Below are 15,086 nucleotides of genomic sequence, written 5' to 3'. Positions count from 1 at the left end.
TCCACAGATATGCCTGTTTATTTAAACATCTGTATTATCATCAGCGTGTGACTGTAAAGGCGGGACCTCGCGCTCTCTGCAACGCGCTCCATTGGCAACATCAGTTAAATGTCGTTGGTTCAATCCCTCGCGGATGTTGTTTTTATTCCCATTTGTAACTGGGAAATACTGTCGCTGAAATACATATGTCTTAATCAAGCTAGTGGTTATTGACGTAAATGGCAGTGTTATAATGTTTCATGTACTGCAAATGTCACCACATAATGCGCTCTTAATTAGATTTGGTTGAAATACATTACAGTCACCCGATGAAAAAGTGTGCAAAGAGCATTAAAGAAACAAAAGGTTCATAACAGTAACAGGACATATCGAATTGTTTCAGTCCTCCACAGAGTTTGCCAATGTATTAATGGAAATTCTAAAATATCTGCCCAACTGCCGTGACATTGCCTCACCGCAATGCCGTGACTCGGATCCGAACCGAGGTTGCTGCGGCCACAACACAGAGTACTAACCACTATACGATCACGGCGAGCTACTTGGGCAGCTACAATGTGATGTTCCACCTCTATCATAAGCTGTACTCCATCTGTGATGTCATGACTCATGTTTGAATTAAAGGTTGGTTGTGATGTTATCCATGAGAATAAGTGGACACCTGATCCCCAGTCACTTATTTAAGATCTCAATAATCAAGTCAGAATCCAAATGAAAGTCATCAAAGTGGAGCCAATTAGAAATAATATAGTTACACAAACCTGGCAATGCTGCGGCAGCCAGGGCCGATAATGGCCCGCCAGCCTGAGAGCAGGAAAGTGTGAGAGCAGTGATGGTCTTGTGAGAGTTTACAGCTGTTATTGAACCTTTCCCCTTCCATTGCAGAGTTTTCTCCCTATAAGAAGTGCAGAGGCTCCCTCCGGGGTGCTAATAGTACATTTATTTTTTTGCGCAGGAGAAGTGCTCTTCACCAATTGCACGTGCCAAATCACCCGAAGGCCACCACCATAAAATTCAGGCATTCATGTTCATGCGTCCTCCATGTTATGTCCTTATAAAGGGATGCATGTTCATGATGACTCCATGTCACACCTGCATACAAGGATGCATGTTCATGCCGCCTCGTTCTCTTGGCTTCATAAAGGGATTTTATCTCCTCCCTGTCTCACCCTCATGCAGGGATGCATGACCAATGCTCCTTCCCTTCTCGCCCGCATACATGGATGCACGTTCATGTCTTCTCGTTCTCTCGGCTTCATACGGGGATTTTATCTCCTCCCTGTCTCACCCTCAGGAAGGGATGCATGACCAATGCTCCTTCCCGTCTCGCCCGCATACATGGATGCATGTTCACGCCTCCTCCTTCTCTCGGCTTCATACGGGGATCATATCTCCTCCCTGTCTCACCCACATGCAGGGATGCATGACCAATGCTCCTTCCTGTCTCGCCCGCATACATGGATGCACGTTCACGCCTCCTCCTTCTCTCGGCTTCATACGGGGATCATATCTCCTCCCTGTCTCACCCTTATGCAGGGATGCATGACCAACGCTCCTTCCTGTCTCGCCCGCATACATGGATGCACGTTCAAGCCTCCTCCTTCTCTCGGCTTCATACGGGGATCATATCTCCTCCCTGTCTCACCCTCATGCAGGGATGCATGACCAATGCTCCTTCCCTTCTCGCCTGCATACATGGATGCACGTTCACGCCTCCTCCTTCTCTCGGCTTCATACGGGGATCATATCTCCTCAATGTCTCACCCTCACTTCCAACATGTGTAACTTCTTGTTCTCTTTGACGTCTGGGGCATGGGTGGCTACTGCACAGATCTAGATGTCGCCCACCTGCAAGTTGCTATGGAAAGCACTTTTCCACATTGGACGTGCTATATTAACCCCCTCTCCCCAAATACAATAAAAATAAAGAAATATATGTGCTTCCATAATGTCTACCTTCTAATGTTTCATATGTGTAAGCACATTGTCCTCCTCCTGACCACATTCTAAAACTATGTGCAAATTGTTCCTTCCATAAACTGTCACTTCCTTGGCCCTTTATTTATAATGACTGTTATACTCTCTCTCTTTCCGCCACAGTATAAAAAAGCCTAGCACACCTCATGATTGGACTAAGAAATTCCTGTCATTTAGTTGGAAATGATTTTCCCATTATCCCCAAAAACTCCTCACTGTGTCTAAGAACGCTTTTTTTCACAGGACAATACAGATCAGATTGACTTGAAAGGTCCTTTCACGCGACTACAGAATGCCTCTCATTCCACTAAAAGATACGCCAGTGCCTACAATATCCTAGGACTAGACTATGAGTCCCAATGTAGAAAGACCACAAGTCCACAGATATGCCTGTTTATTTAAACATCTGTATTATCATCAGCGTGTGACTGTAAAGGCGGGACCTCGCGCTCTCTGTAACGCGCTCAATTGGCAACATCAGTTAAATGTCGTTGGTTCAATCCCTCGCGGATGTTGTTTTTATTCCCATTTGTAACTGGGAAATACTGTCGCTGCAATACATATGTCTTAATCAAGCTAGTGGTTATTGACGTAAATGGCAGTGTTATAATGTTTCATGTACTGCAAATGTCACCACATAATGCGCTCTTAATTAGATTTGGTTGAAATACATTACAGTCACCCGATGAAAAAGTGTGCAAAGAGCATTAAAGAAACAAAAGGTTCATAACAGTAACAGGACATATCGAATTGTTTCAGTCCTCCACAGAGATTGCCAATGTATTAATGGAAATTCTAAAATATCTGCCCAACTGCCATGACATTGCCTCACCGCAATGCCGTGACTCGGAATCGAACCGAGGTTGCTGCGGCCACAACGCAGAGTACTAACCACTATACGATCACGGCGAGCTACTTGGGCTGCTACAATGTGACGTTCCACCTCTATCATAAGCTGTACTCCATCTGTGATGTCATGACTCATGTTTGAATTAAAGGTTGGTTGTGATGTTATCCATGAGAATAAGTGGACACCTGATCCCCAGTCACTTATTTAAGATCTCAATAATCAAGTCAGAATCCAAATGAAAGTCATCAAAGTGGAACCAATTAGAAATAATATAGTTACACAAACCTGGCAATGGTGCGGCAGCCAGGGCCGATAATGGCCCGCAGCCTGAGAGCAGGAAAGTGTGAGAGCAGTGATGGTCTTGTGAGAGTTTACAGCTGTTATTGACCCTGTCCCCTTCCATTGCAGAGTTTTCTCCCTATAAGAAGTGCAGAGGCTCCCTCCGGGGTGCTAATAGTAAATTTATTTTTTTGCACAGGAGAAGTGCTCTTTGCCAATTGCACGTGCCAAATCACCCGAATGCCACCACCATAAAATTCAGGCATTCATGTTCATGCGTCCTCCATGTTATGTCCTTATAAAGGGATGCATGTTCATGATGACTCCATGTCACACCTGCATACAAGGATGCATGTTCATGCCGCCTCGTTCTCTTGGCTTCATACAGGGATTTTATCTTCTCCCTGTCTCACCCTCATGCAGGGATGCATGACCAATGCTCCTTCCCTTCTCGCCCGCATACATGGATGCACGTTCATGTCTCCTCGTTCTCTCGGCTTCATACGGGGATTTTATCTCCTCCCTGTCTCACCCTCGGGAAGGGATGCATGACCAATGCTCCTTCCCGTCTCGCCCGCATACATGGATGCACGTTCACGCCTCCTCCTTCTCTCGGCTTCATACAGGGATCATATCTCCTCCCTGTCTCACCCTCATGCAGGGATGCATGACCAATGCTCCTTCCCTTCTCGCCTGCATACATGGATGCACGTTCACGCCTCCTCCTTCTCTCGGCTTCATACGGGGATCATATCTCCTCCCTGTCTCACCCTCATGCAGGGATGCATGACCAATGCTCCTTCCTGTCTCGCCCGCATACATGGATGCACGTTCACGCCTCCTCCTTCTCTCGGCTTCATACGGGGATCATATCTCCTCCCTGTCTCACCCTCATGCAGGGATGCATGACCAATGCTCCTTCCCTTCTCGCCTGCATACATGGATGCACGTTCACGCCTCCTCCTTTTCTCGGCTTCATACGGGGATCATATCTCCTCAATGTCTCACCCTCACTTCCAACATATGTAACTTCTTGTTCTCTTTGACGTCTGGGGCATGGGTGGCTACTGCACAGCTCTAGATGTCGCCCATCTGCAAGGTGCTATGGAAAGCACTTTTCCACATTGGACGTGCTATATTAACCCCCTCTCCCCAAATACAATAAAAATAAAGAAATATATGTGCTTCCATAATGTCTACCTTCTAATGTTTCATATGTGTAAGCACATTGTCCTCCTCCTGACCACATTCTAAAACTATGTGCAAATTGTTCCTTCTATAAACTGTCACTTCCTTGGCCCTTTATTTATAATGACTGTTATACTCTCTCTCTTTCCGCCACAGTATTAAAATGCCTAGCACACCTCATGTTTGGAATAAGAAATTCCTGTCATTTAGTTGGAAATGATTTTCCCATTATCCCCAAAAACTCCTCACTGTGTCTAAGAACGCTTTTTTTCACAGGACAATACAGATCAGATTGACTTGAAAGGTCCTTTCACGCGACTACAGAATGCCTCTCATTCCACTAAAAGATACGCCAGTGCCTACAATAGCCTAGGACTAGACTATGAGTCCCAATGTAGAAAGACCACAAGTCCACAGATTTGCCTGTTTATTTAAACATCTGTATTATCATCAGCGTGTGACTGTAAAGGCGGGACTTTGCGCTCTCTGTAACGCGCTCCATTGGCAACATCATTTAAATGTCGTTGGTTCAATCCCTCGCGGATGTTGTTTTTATTCCCATTTGTAACTGGGAAATACTGTCGCTGCAATACATATGTCTTAATCAAACTAGTGGTTATTGACGTAAATGGCAGTGTTATAATGTTTCATGTACTGCAAATGTCACCACATAATGCGCTCTTAATTAGATTTGGTTGAAATACATTACAGTCACCCGATGAAAAAGTGTGCAAAGAGCATTAAAGAAACAAATGGTTCATAACAGTAACAGGACATATCGAATTGTTTCAGTCCTCCACAGAGATTGCCAATGTATTAATGGAAATTCTAAAATATCTGCCCAACTGCCGTGACATTGCCTCACCGCAATGCCGTGACTCGGATTCGAACCGAGGTTGCTGCGGCCACAACGCAGAGTACTAACCACTATAAGATCACAGCGAGCTACTTGGGCTGCTACAATGTAACGTTCCACCTCTATCATAAGCTGTACTCCATCTGTGATGTCATGACTCATGTTTGAATTAAAGGTTGGTTGTGATGTTATCCATGAGAATAAGTGGACACCTGATCCCCAGTCACTTATTTAAGATCTCAATAATCAAGTCAGATTCCAAATGAAAGTCATCAAAGTGGAGCCAATTAGAAATAATATAGTTACACAAACCTGGCAATGGTGCGGCAGCCAGGGCCGATAATGGCCCGCCAGCCTGAGAGCAGGAAAGTGTGAGAGCAGTGATGGTCTTGTGAGAGTTTACAGCTGTTATTGACCCTCTCCCCTTCCATTGCAGAGTTTTCTCCCTATAAGAAGTGCATAGGCTCCCTCCGGGGTGCTAATAGTAAATTTATTTTTTTGCGCAGGAGAAGTGCTCTTCGCCAATTGCACGTGCCAAATCACCCGAAGGCCACCACCATAAAATTCAGGCATTCATGTTCATGCGTCCTCCATGTTATGTCCTTATAAAGGGATGCATGTTCATGATGACTCCATGTCACACCTGCATACAAGGATGCATGTTCATGCCGCCTCGTTCTCTTGGCTTCATACAGGGATTTTATCTTCTCCCTGTCTCACCCTCATGCAGGGATGCATGACCAATGCTCCTTCCCTTCTCGCCTGCATACATGGATGCACGTTCATGTCTCCTCGTTCTCTCGGCTTCATACGGGGATTTTATCTCCTCCCTGTCTCACCCTCGGGAAGGGATGCATGACCAATGCTCCTTCCCGTCTCGCCCGCATACATGGATGCACGTTCACGCCTCCTCCTTCTCTCGGCTTCATACGGGGATCATATCTCCTCCCTGTCTCACCCTCATGAGGGGATGCATGACCAATGCTCCTTCCCTTCTCGCCTGCATACATGGATGCACGTTCACGCCTCCTCCTTCTCTCGGCTTCATACGGGGATCATATCTCCTCCCTGTCTCACCCTCATGCAGGGATGCATGACCAATGCTCCTTCCTGTCTCGCCCGCATACATGGATGCACGTTCACGCCTCCTCCTTCTCTCGGCTTCATACGGGGATCATATCTCCTCCCTGTCTCACCCTCATGCAGGGATGCATGACCAATGCTCCTTCCCTTCTCGCCTGCATACATGGATGCACGTTCACGCCTCCTCCTTTTCTCGGCTTCATACAGGGATCATATCTCCTCAATGTCTCACCCTCACTTCCAACATGTGTAACTTCTTGTTCTCTTTGACGTCTGGGGCATGGGTGGCTACTGCACAGCTCTAGATGTCGCCCACCTGCAAGGTGCTATGGAAAGCACTTTTCCACATTGGACGTGCTATATTAACACCCTCTACCCAAATACAATAAAAATAAAGAAATATATGTGCTTCCATAATGTCTACCTTCTAATGTTTCATATGTGTAAGCACATTGTCCTCCTCCTGACCACATTCTAAAACTATGTGCAAATTGTTCCTTCCATAAACTGTCACTTCCTTGGCCCTTTATTTATAATGACTGTTATACTCTCTCTCTTTCCGCCACAGTATAAAAATGCCTAGCACACCTCATGATTGGACTAAGAAATTCCTGTCATTTAGTTGGAAATGATTTTCCCATTATCCCCAAAAACTCCTCACTGTGTCTAAGAACGCTTTTTTTCACAGGACAATACAGATCAGATTGACTTGAAAGGTCCTTTCACGCGACTACAGAATGCCTCTCATTCCACTAAAAGATACGCCAGTGCCTACAATAGCCTAGGACTAGACTATGAGTCCCAATGTAGAAAGACCACAAGTCCACAGATATGCCTGTTTATTTAAACATCTGTATTATCATCAGCGTGTGACTGTAAAGGCGGGACTTTGCGCTCTCTGTAACGCGCTCCATTGGCAACATCAGTTAAATGTCGTTGGTTCAATCCCTCGCGGATGTTGTTTTTATTCCCATTTGTAACTGGGAAATACTGTCGCTGCAATACATATGTCTTAATCAAGCTAGTGGTTATTGACGTAAATGGCAGTGTTATAATGTTTCATGTACTGCAAATGTCACCATATAATGCGCTCTTAATTAGATTTGGTTGAAATACATTACAGTCACCCGATGAAAAAGTGTGCAAAGAGCATTAAAGAAACAAAAGGTTCATAACAGTAACAGGACATATCGAATTGTTTCAGTCCTCCACAGAGATTGCCAATGTGTTAATGGAAATTCTAAAATATCTGCCCAACTGCCGTGACATTGCCTCTGCTGCGGCCACAACGCAGAGTACTAACCACTATACGATCACGGCGAGCTACTTGGGCTGCTACAATGTGACGTTCCACCTCTATCATAAGCTGTACTCCATCTGTGATGTCATGACTCATGTTTGAATTAAAGGTTGGTTGTGATGTTATACATGAGAATAAGTGGACACCTGATCCCCAGTCACTTATTTAAGATCTCAATAATCAAGTCAGAATCCAAATGAAAGTCATCAAAGTGGAGCCAATTAGAAATAATATAGTTACACAAACCTGGCAATGGTGCGGCAGCCAGGGCCGATAATGGCCCGCCAGCCTGAGAGCAGGAAAGTGTGAGAGCAGTGATGGTCTTGTGAGAGTTTACAGCTGTTATTGACCCTGTCCCCTTCCATTGCAGAGTTTTCTCCCTATAAGAAGTGCAGAGGCTCCCTCCGGGGTGCTAATAGTAAATTTATTTTTTTGCACAGGAGAAGTGCTCTTTGCCAATTGCACGTGCCAAATCACCCGAAGGCCACCACCATAAAATTCAGGCATTCATGTTCATGCGTCCTCCATGTTATGTCCTTATAAAGGGATGCATGTTCATGATGACTCCATGTCACACCTGCATACAAGGATGCATGTTCATGCCGCCTCGTTCTCTTGGCTTCATAAAGGGATTTTATCTCCTCCCTGTCTCACCCTCATGCAGGGATGCATGACCAATGCTCCTTCCCTTCTCGCCCGCATACATGTATGCACGTTCATGTCTTCTCGTTCTCTCGGCTTCATACGGGGATTTTATCTCCTCCCTGTCTCACCCTCAGGAAGGGATGCATGACCAATGCTCCTTCCCGTCTCGCCCGCATACATGGATGCACGTTCACGCCTCCTCCTTCTCTCGGCTTCATACGGGGATCATATCTCCTCCCTGTCTCACCCTCATGCAGGGATGCATGACCAATGCTCCTTCCTGTCTCGCCCGCATACATGGATGCACGTTCACGCCTCCTCCTTCTCTCGGCTTCATACGGGGATCATATCTCCTCCCTGTCTCACCCTCATGCAGGGATGCATGACCAATGCTCCTTCCCTTCTCGCCTGCATACATGGATGCACGTTCACGCCTCCTCCTTCTCTCGGCTTCATACGGGGATCATATCTCCTCCCTGTCTCACCCTCATGCAGGGATGCATGACCAACGCTCCTTCCTGTCTCGCCCGCATACATGGATGCACGTTCACGCCTCCTGCTTCTCTTGGCTTCATACGGGGATCATATCTCCTCCCTGTCTCACCCTCATGCAGGGATGCATGACCAATGCTCCTTCCCTTCTCGCCTGCATACATGGATGCACGTTCACGCCTCCTCCTTCTCTCGGCTTCATACGGGGATCATATCCCCTCAATGTCTCACCCTCACTTCCAACATGTGTAATTTCTTGTTCTCTTTGACGTCTGGGGCATGGGTGGCTACTGCACAGCTCTAGATGTCGCCCACCTGCAAGGTGCTATGGAAAGCACTTTTCCACATTGGACGTGCTATATTAACCCCCTCTCCCCAAATACAATAAAAATAAAGAAATATATGTGCTTCCATAATGTCTACCTTCTAATGTTTCATATGTGTAAGCACATTGTCCTCCTCCTGACCACATTCTAAAACTATGTGCAAATTGTTCCTTCCATAAACTGTCACTTCCATGGCCCTTTATTTATAATGACTGTTATACTCTCTCTCTTTCCGCCACAGTATAAAAAAGCCTAGCACACCTCATGATTGGACTAAGAAATTCCTGTCATTTAGTTGGAAATGATTTTCCCATTATCCCCAAAAACTCCTCACTGTGTCTAAGAACGCTTTTTTTCACAGGACAATACAGATCAGATTGACTTGAAAGGTCCTTTCACGCGACTACAGAATGCCTCTCATTCCACTAAAAGATACGCCAGTGCCTACAATAGCCTAGGACTAGACTATGAGTCCCAATGTAGAAAGACGACAAGTCCACAGATATGCCTGTTTATTTAAACATCTGTATTATCATCAGCGTGTGACTGTAAAGGCGGGACCTCGCGCTCTCTGCAACGCGCTCCATTGGCAACATCAGTTAAATGTCGTTGGTTCAATCCCTCGCGGATGTTGTTTTTATTCCCATTTGTAACTGGGAAATACTGTCGCTGAAATACATATGTCTTAATCAAGCTAGTGGTTATTGACGTAAATGGCAGTGTTATAATGTTTCATGTACTGCAAATGTCACCACATAATGCGCTCTTAATTAGATTTGGTTGAAATACATTACAGTCACCCGATGAAAAAGTGTGCAAAGAGCATTAAAGAAACAAAAGGTTCATAACAGTAACAGGACATATCGAATTGTTTCAGTCCTCCACAGAGATTGCCAATGTATTAATGGAAATTCTAAAATATCTGCCCAACTGCCGTGACATTGCCTCACCGCAATGCCGTGACTCGGATCCGAACCGAGGTTGCTGCGGCCACAACGCAGAGTACTAACCACTATACGATCACGGCGAGCTACTTGGGCTGCTACAATGTGACGTTCCACCTCTATCATAAGCTGTACTCCATCTGTGATGTCATGACTCATGTTTGAATTAAAGGTTGGTTGTGATGTTATCCATGAGAATAAGTGGACACCTGATCCCCAGTCACTTATTTAAGATCTCAATAATCAAGTCAGAATCCAAATGAAAGTCATCAAAGTGGAACCAATTAGAAATAATATAGTTACACAAACCTGGCAATGGTGCGGCAGCCAGGGCCGATAATGGCCCGCAGCCTGAGAGCAGGAAAGTGTGAGAGCAGTGATGGTCTTGTGAGAGTTTACAGCTGTTATTGACCCTGTCCCCTTCCATTGCAGAGTTTTCTCCCTATAAGAAGTGCAGAGGCTCCCTCCGGGGTGCTAATAGTAAATTTATTTTTTTGCACAGGAGAAGTGCTCTTTGCCAATTGCACGTGCCAAATCACCCGAATGCCACCACCATAAAATTCAGGCATTCATGTTCATGCGTCCTCCATGTTATGTCCTTATAAAGGGATGCATGTTCATGATGACTCCATGTCACACCTGCATACAAGGATGCATGTTCATGCCGCCTCGTTCTCTTGGCTTCATACAGGGATTTTATCTTCTCCCTGTCTCACCCTCATGCAGGGATGCATGACCAATGCTCCTTCCCTTCTCGCCCGCATACATGGATGCACGTTCATGTCTCCTCGTTCTCTCGGCTTCATACGGGGATTTTATCTCCTCCCTGTCTCACCCTCGGGAAGGGATGCATGACCAATGCTCCTTCCCGTCTCGCCCGCATACATGGATGCACGTTCACGCCTCCTCCTTCTCTCGGCTTCATACAGGGATCATATCTCCTCCCTGTCTCACCCTCATGCAGGGATGCATGACCAATGCTCCTTCCCTTCTCGCCTGCATACATGGATGCACGTTCACGCCTCCTCCTTCTCTCGGCTTCATACGGGGATCATATCTCCTCCCTGTCTCACCCTCATGCAGGGATGCATGACCAATGCTCCTTCCTGTCTCGCCCGCATACATGGATGCACGTTCACGCCTCCTCCTTCTCTCGGCTTCATACGGGGATCATATCTCCTCCCTGTCTCACCCTCATGCAGGGATGCATGACCAATGCTCCTTCCCTTCTCGCCTGCATACATGGATGCACGTTCACGCCTCCTCCTTTTCTCGGCTTCATACGGGGATCATATCTCCTCAATGTCTCACCCTCACTTCCAACATATGTAACTTCTTGTTCTCTTTGACGTCTGGGGCATGGGTGGCTACTGCACAGCTCTAGATGTCGCCCACCTGCAAGGTGCTATGGAAAGCACTTTTCCACATTGGACGTGCTATATTAACCCCCTCTCCCCAAATACAATAAAAATAAAGAAATATATGTGCTTCCATAATGTCTACCTTCTAATGTTTCATATGTGTAAGCACATTGTCCTCCTCCTGACCACATTCTAAAACTATGTGCAAATTGTTCCTTCTATAAACTGTCACTTCCTTGGCCCTTTATTTATAATGACTGTTATACTCTCTCTCTTTCCGCCACAGTATTAAAATGCCTAGCACACCTCATGATTGGAATAAGAAATTCCTGTCATTTAGTTGGAAATGATTTTCCCATTATCCCCAAAAACTCCTCACTGTGTCTAAGAACGCTTTTTTTCACAGGACAATACAGATCAGATTGACTTGAAAGGTCCTTTCACGCGACTACAGAATGCCTCTCATTCCACTAAAAGATACGCCAGTGCCTACAATAGCCTAGGACTAGACTATGAGTCCCAATGTAGAAAGACCACAAGTCCACAGATTTGCCTGTTTATTTAAACATCTGTATTATCATCAGCGTGTGACTGTAAAGGCGGGACTTTGCGCTCTCTGTAACGCGCTCCATTGGCAACATCATTTAAATGTCGTTGGTTCAATCCCTCGCGGATGTTGTTTTTATTCCCATTTGTAACTGGGAAATACTGTCGCTGCAATACATATGTCTTAATCAAACTAGTGGTTATTGACGTAAATGGCAGTGTTATAATGTTTCATGTACTGCAAATGTCACCACATAATGCGCTCTTAATTAGATTTGGTTGAAATACATTACAGTCACCCGATGAAAAAGTGTGCAAAGAGCATTAAAGAAACAAAAGGTTCATAACAGTAACAGGACATATCGAATTGTTTCAGTCCTCCACAGAGATTGCCAATGTATTAATGGAAATTCTAAAATATCTGCCCAACTGCCGTGACATTGCCTCACCGCAACGCCGTGACTCTGATTCGAACCGAGTTTGCTGCGGCCACCAGAGTACTAACCACTATACGATCACGGCGAGCTACTTGGGCTGCTACAATGTGACGTTCCACCTCTATCATAAGCTGTACTCCATCTGTGATGTCATGACTCATGTTTGAATTAAAGGTTGGTTGTGATGTTATCCATGATAATAAGTGGACACCTGATCCCCAGTCACTTATTTAAGATCTCAATAATCAAGTCAGAATCCAAATGAAAGTCATCAAAGTGGAGCCAAATAGAAATAATATAGTTACACAAACCTGGCAATGGTGCGGCAGCCAGGGCCGATAATGGCCCGCCAGCCTGAGAGCAGGAAAGTGTGAGAGCAGTGATGGTCTTGTGAGAGTTTACAGCTGTTATTGACCCTCTACCCTTCCATTGCAGAGTTTTCTCCCTATAAGAAGTGCATAGGCTCCCTCCGGGGTGCTAATAGTAAATTTATTTTTTTGCGCAGGAGAAGTGCTCTTCGCCAATTGCACGTGCCAAATCACCCGAAGGCCACCACCATAAAATTCAGGCATTCATGTTCATGCGTCCTCCATGTTATGTCCTTATAAAGGGATGCATGTTCATGATGACTCCATGTCACACCTGCATACAAGGATGCATGTTCATGCCGCCTCGTTCTCTTGGCTTCATACAGGGATTTTATCTTCTCCCTGTCTCACCCTCATGCAGGGATGCATGACCAATGCTCCTTCCCTTCTCGCCCGCATACATGGATGCACGTTCATGTCTCCTCGTTCTCTCGGCTTCATACGGGGATTTTATCTCCTCCCTGTCTCACCCTCGGGAAGGGATGCATGACCAATGCTCCTTCCCGTCTCGCCCGCATACATGGATGCACGTTCACGCCTCCTCCTTCTCTCGGCTTCATACGGGGATCATATCTCCTCCCTGTCTCACCCTCATGAGGGGATGCATGACCAATGCTCCTTCCCTTCTCGCCTGCATACATGGATGCACGTTCACGCCTCCTCCTTCTCTCGGCTTCATACGGGGATCATATCTCCTCCCTGTCTCACCCTCATGCAGGGATGCATGACCAATGCTCCTTCCTGTCTTGCCCGCATACATGGATGCACGTTCACGCCTCCTCCTTCTCTCGGCTTCATACGGGGATCATATCTCCTCCCTGTCTCACCCTCATGCAGGGATGCATGACCAATGCTCCTTCCCTTCTCGCCTGCATACATGGATGCACGTTCACGCCTCCTCCTTTTCTCGGCTTCATACAGGGATCATATCTCCTCAATGTCTCACCCTCACTTCCAACATGTGTAACTTCTTGTTCTCTTTGACGTCTGGGGCATGGGTGGCTACTGCACAGCTCTAGATGTCGCCCACCTGCAAGGTGCTATGGAAAGCACTTTTCCACATTGGACGTGCTATATTAACACCCTCTACCCAAATACATCCCCAAATACAATAAAAATAAAGAAATATATGTGCTTCCATAATGTCTACCTTCTAATGTTTCATATGTGTAAGCACATTGTCCTCCTCCTGACCACATTCTAAAACTATGTGCAAATTGTTCCTTCCATAAACTGTCACTTCCTTGGCCCTTTATTTATAATGACTGTTATACTCTCTCTCTTTCCGCCACAGTATAAAAATGCCTAGCACACCTCATGATTGGACTAAGAAATTCCTGTCATTTAGTTGGAAATGATTTTCCCATTATCCCCAAAAACTCCTCACTGTGTCTAAGAACGCTTTTTTTCACAGGACAATACAGATCAGATTGACTTGAAAGGTCCTTTCACGCGACTACAGAATGCCTCTCATTCCACTAAAAGATACGCCAGTGCCTACAATAGCCTAGGACTAGACTATGAGTCCCAATGTAGAAAGACCACAAGTCCACAGATATGCCTGTTTATTTAAACATCTGTATTATCATCAGCGTGTGACTGTAAAGGCGGGACTTTGCGCTCTCTGTAACGCGCTCCATTGGCAACATCAGTTAAATGTCGTTGGTTCAATCCCTCGCGGATGTTGTTTTTATTCCCATTTGTAACTGGGAAATACTGTCGCTGCAATACATATGTCTTAATCAAGCTAGTGGTTATTGACGTAAATGGCAGTGTTATAATGTTTCATGTACTGCAAATGTCACCACATAATGCGCTCTTAATTAGATTTGGTTGAAATACATTACAGTCACCCGATGAAAAAGTGTGCAAAGAGCATTAAAGAAACAAAAGGTTCATAACAGTAACAGGACATATCGAATTGTTTCAGTCCTCCACAGAGATTGCCAATGTATTAATGGAAATTCTAAAATATCTGCCCAACTGCCGTGACATTGCCTCACTGCAATGCCGTGACTCGGATTCGAACCGAGGTTGCTGCGGCCACAACGCAGAGTACTAACCACTATACTATCACGTCGAGCTACTTGGGCTGCTACAATGTGACGTTCCACCTCTATCATAAGCTGTACTCCATCTGTGATGTCATGACTCATGTTTGAATTAAAGGTTGGTTGTGATGTTATCCATGAGAATAAGTGGACACCTGATCCCCAGTCACTTATTTAAGATCTCAATAATCAAGTCAGAATCCAAATGAAAGTCATCAAAGTGGAGCCAATTAGAAATAATATAGTTACACAAACCTGGCAATGGTGCGGCAGCCAGGGCCGATAATGGCCCGCCAGCCTGAGAGCAGGAAAGTGTGAGAGCAGTGATGGTCTTGTGAGAGTTTACAGCTGTTATTGACCCTGTCCCCTTCCATTGCAGAGTTTTC

The 15,086-nt window shown here is 45.6% G+C and overlaps 2 non-coding genes across 2 annotated transcripts; both read right to left on the bottom strand.

Annotated features, from left to right (window-relative positions):
- Positions 1-2,811: 2,811 nt before the first annotated feature.
- TRNAH-GUG (transfer RNA histidin (anticodon GUG)) lies at positions 2,812-2,883 on the bottom strand. Its single transcript has one exon. It is a non-coding gene; the product is annotated as a tRNA-His (tRNA).
- An 11,774-nt stretch (positions 2,884-14,657) lies between these two features.
- TRNAH-GUG (transfer RNA histidin (anticodon GUG)) lies at positions 14,658-14,729 on the bottom strand. The gene has a single exon. It is a non-coding gene; the product is annotated as a tRNA-His (tRNA).
- Between the last annotated feature and the right edge of the window lie 357 nt (positions 14,730-15,086).

Source organism: Ambystoma mexicanum (assembly GCF_040938575.1).
Source record: "Ambystoma mexicanum isolate Mex_15411 chromosome 12 unlocalized genomic scaffold, UKY_AmexF1_1 Mex_chr12_unloc.1, whole genome shotgun sequence".
NCBI lineage: Eukaryota > Metazoa > Chordata > Amphibia > Caudata > Ambystomatidae > Ambystoma > Ambystoma mexicanum.
This window is presented reverse-complemented; position numbering and strand designations above follow the sequence as displayed.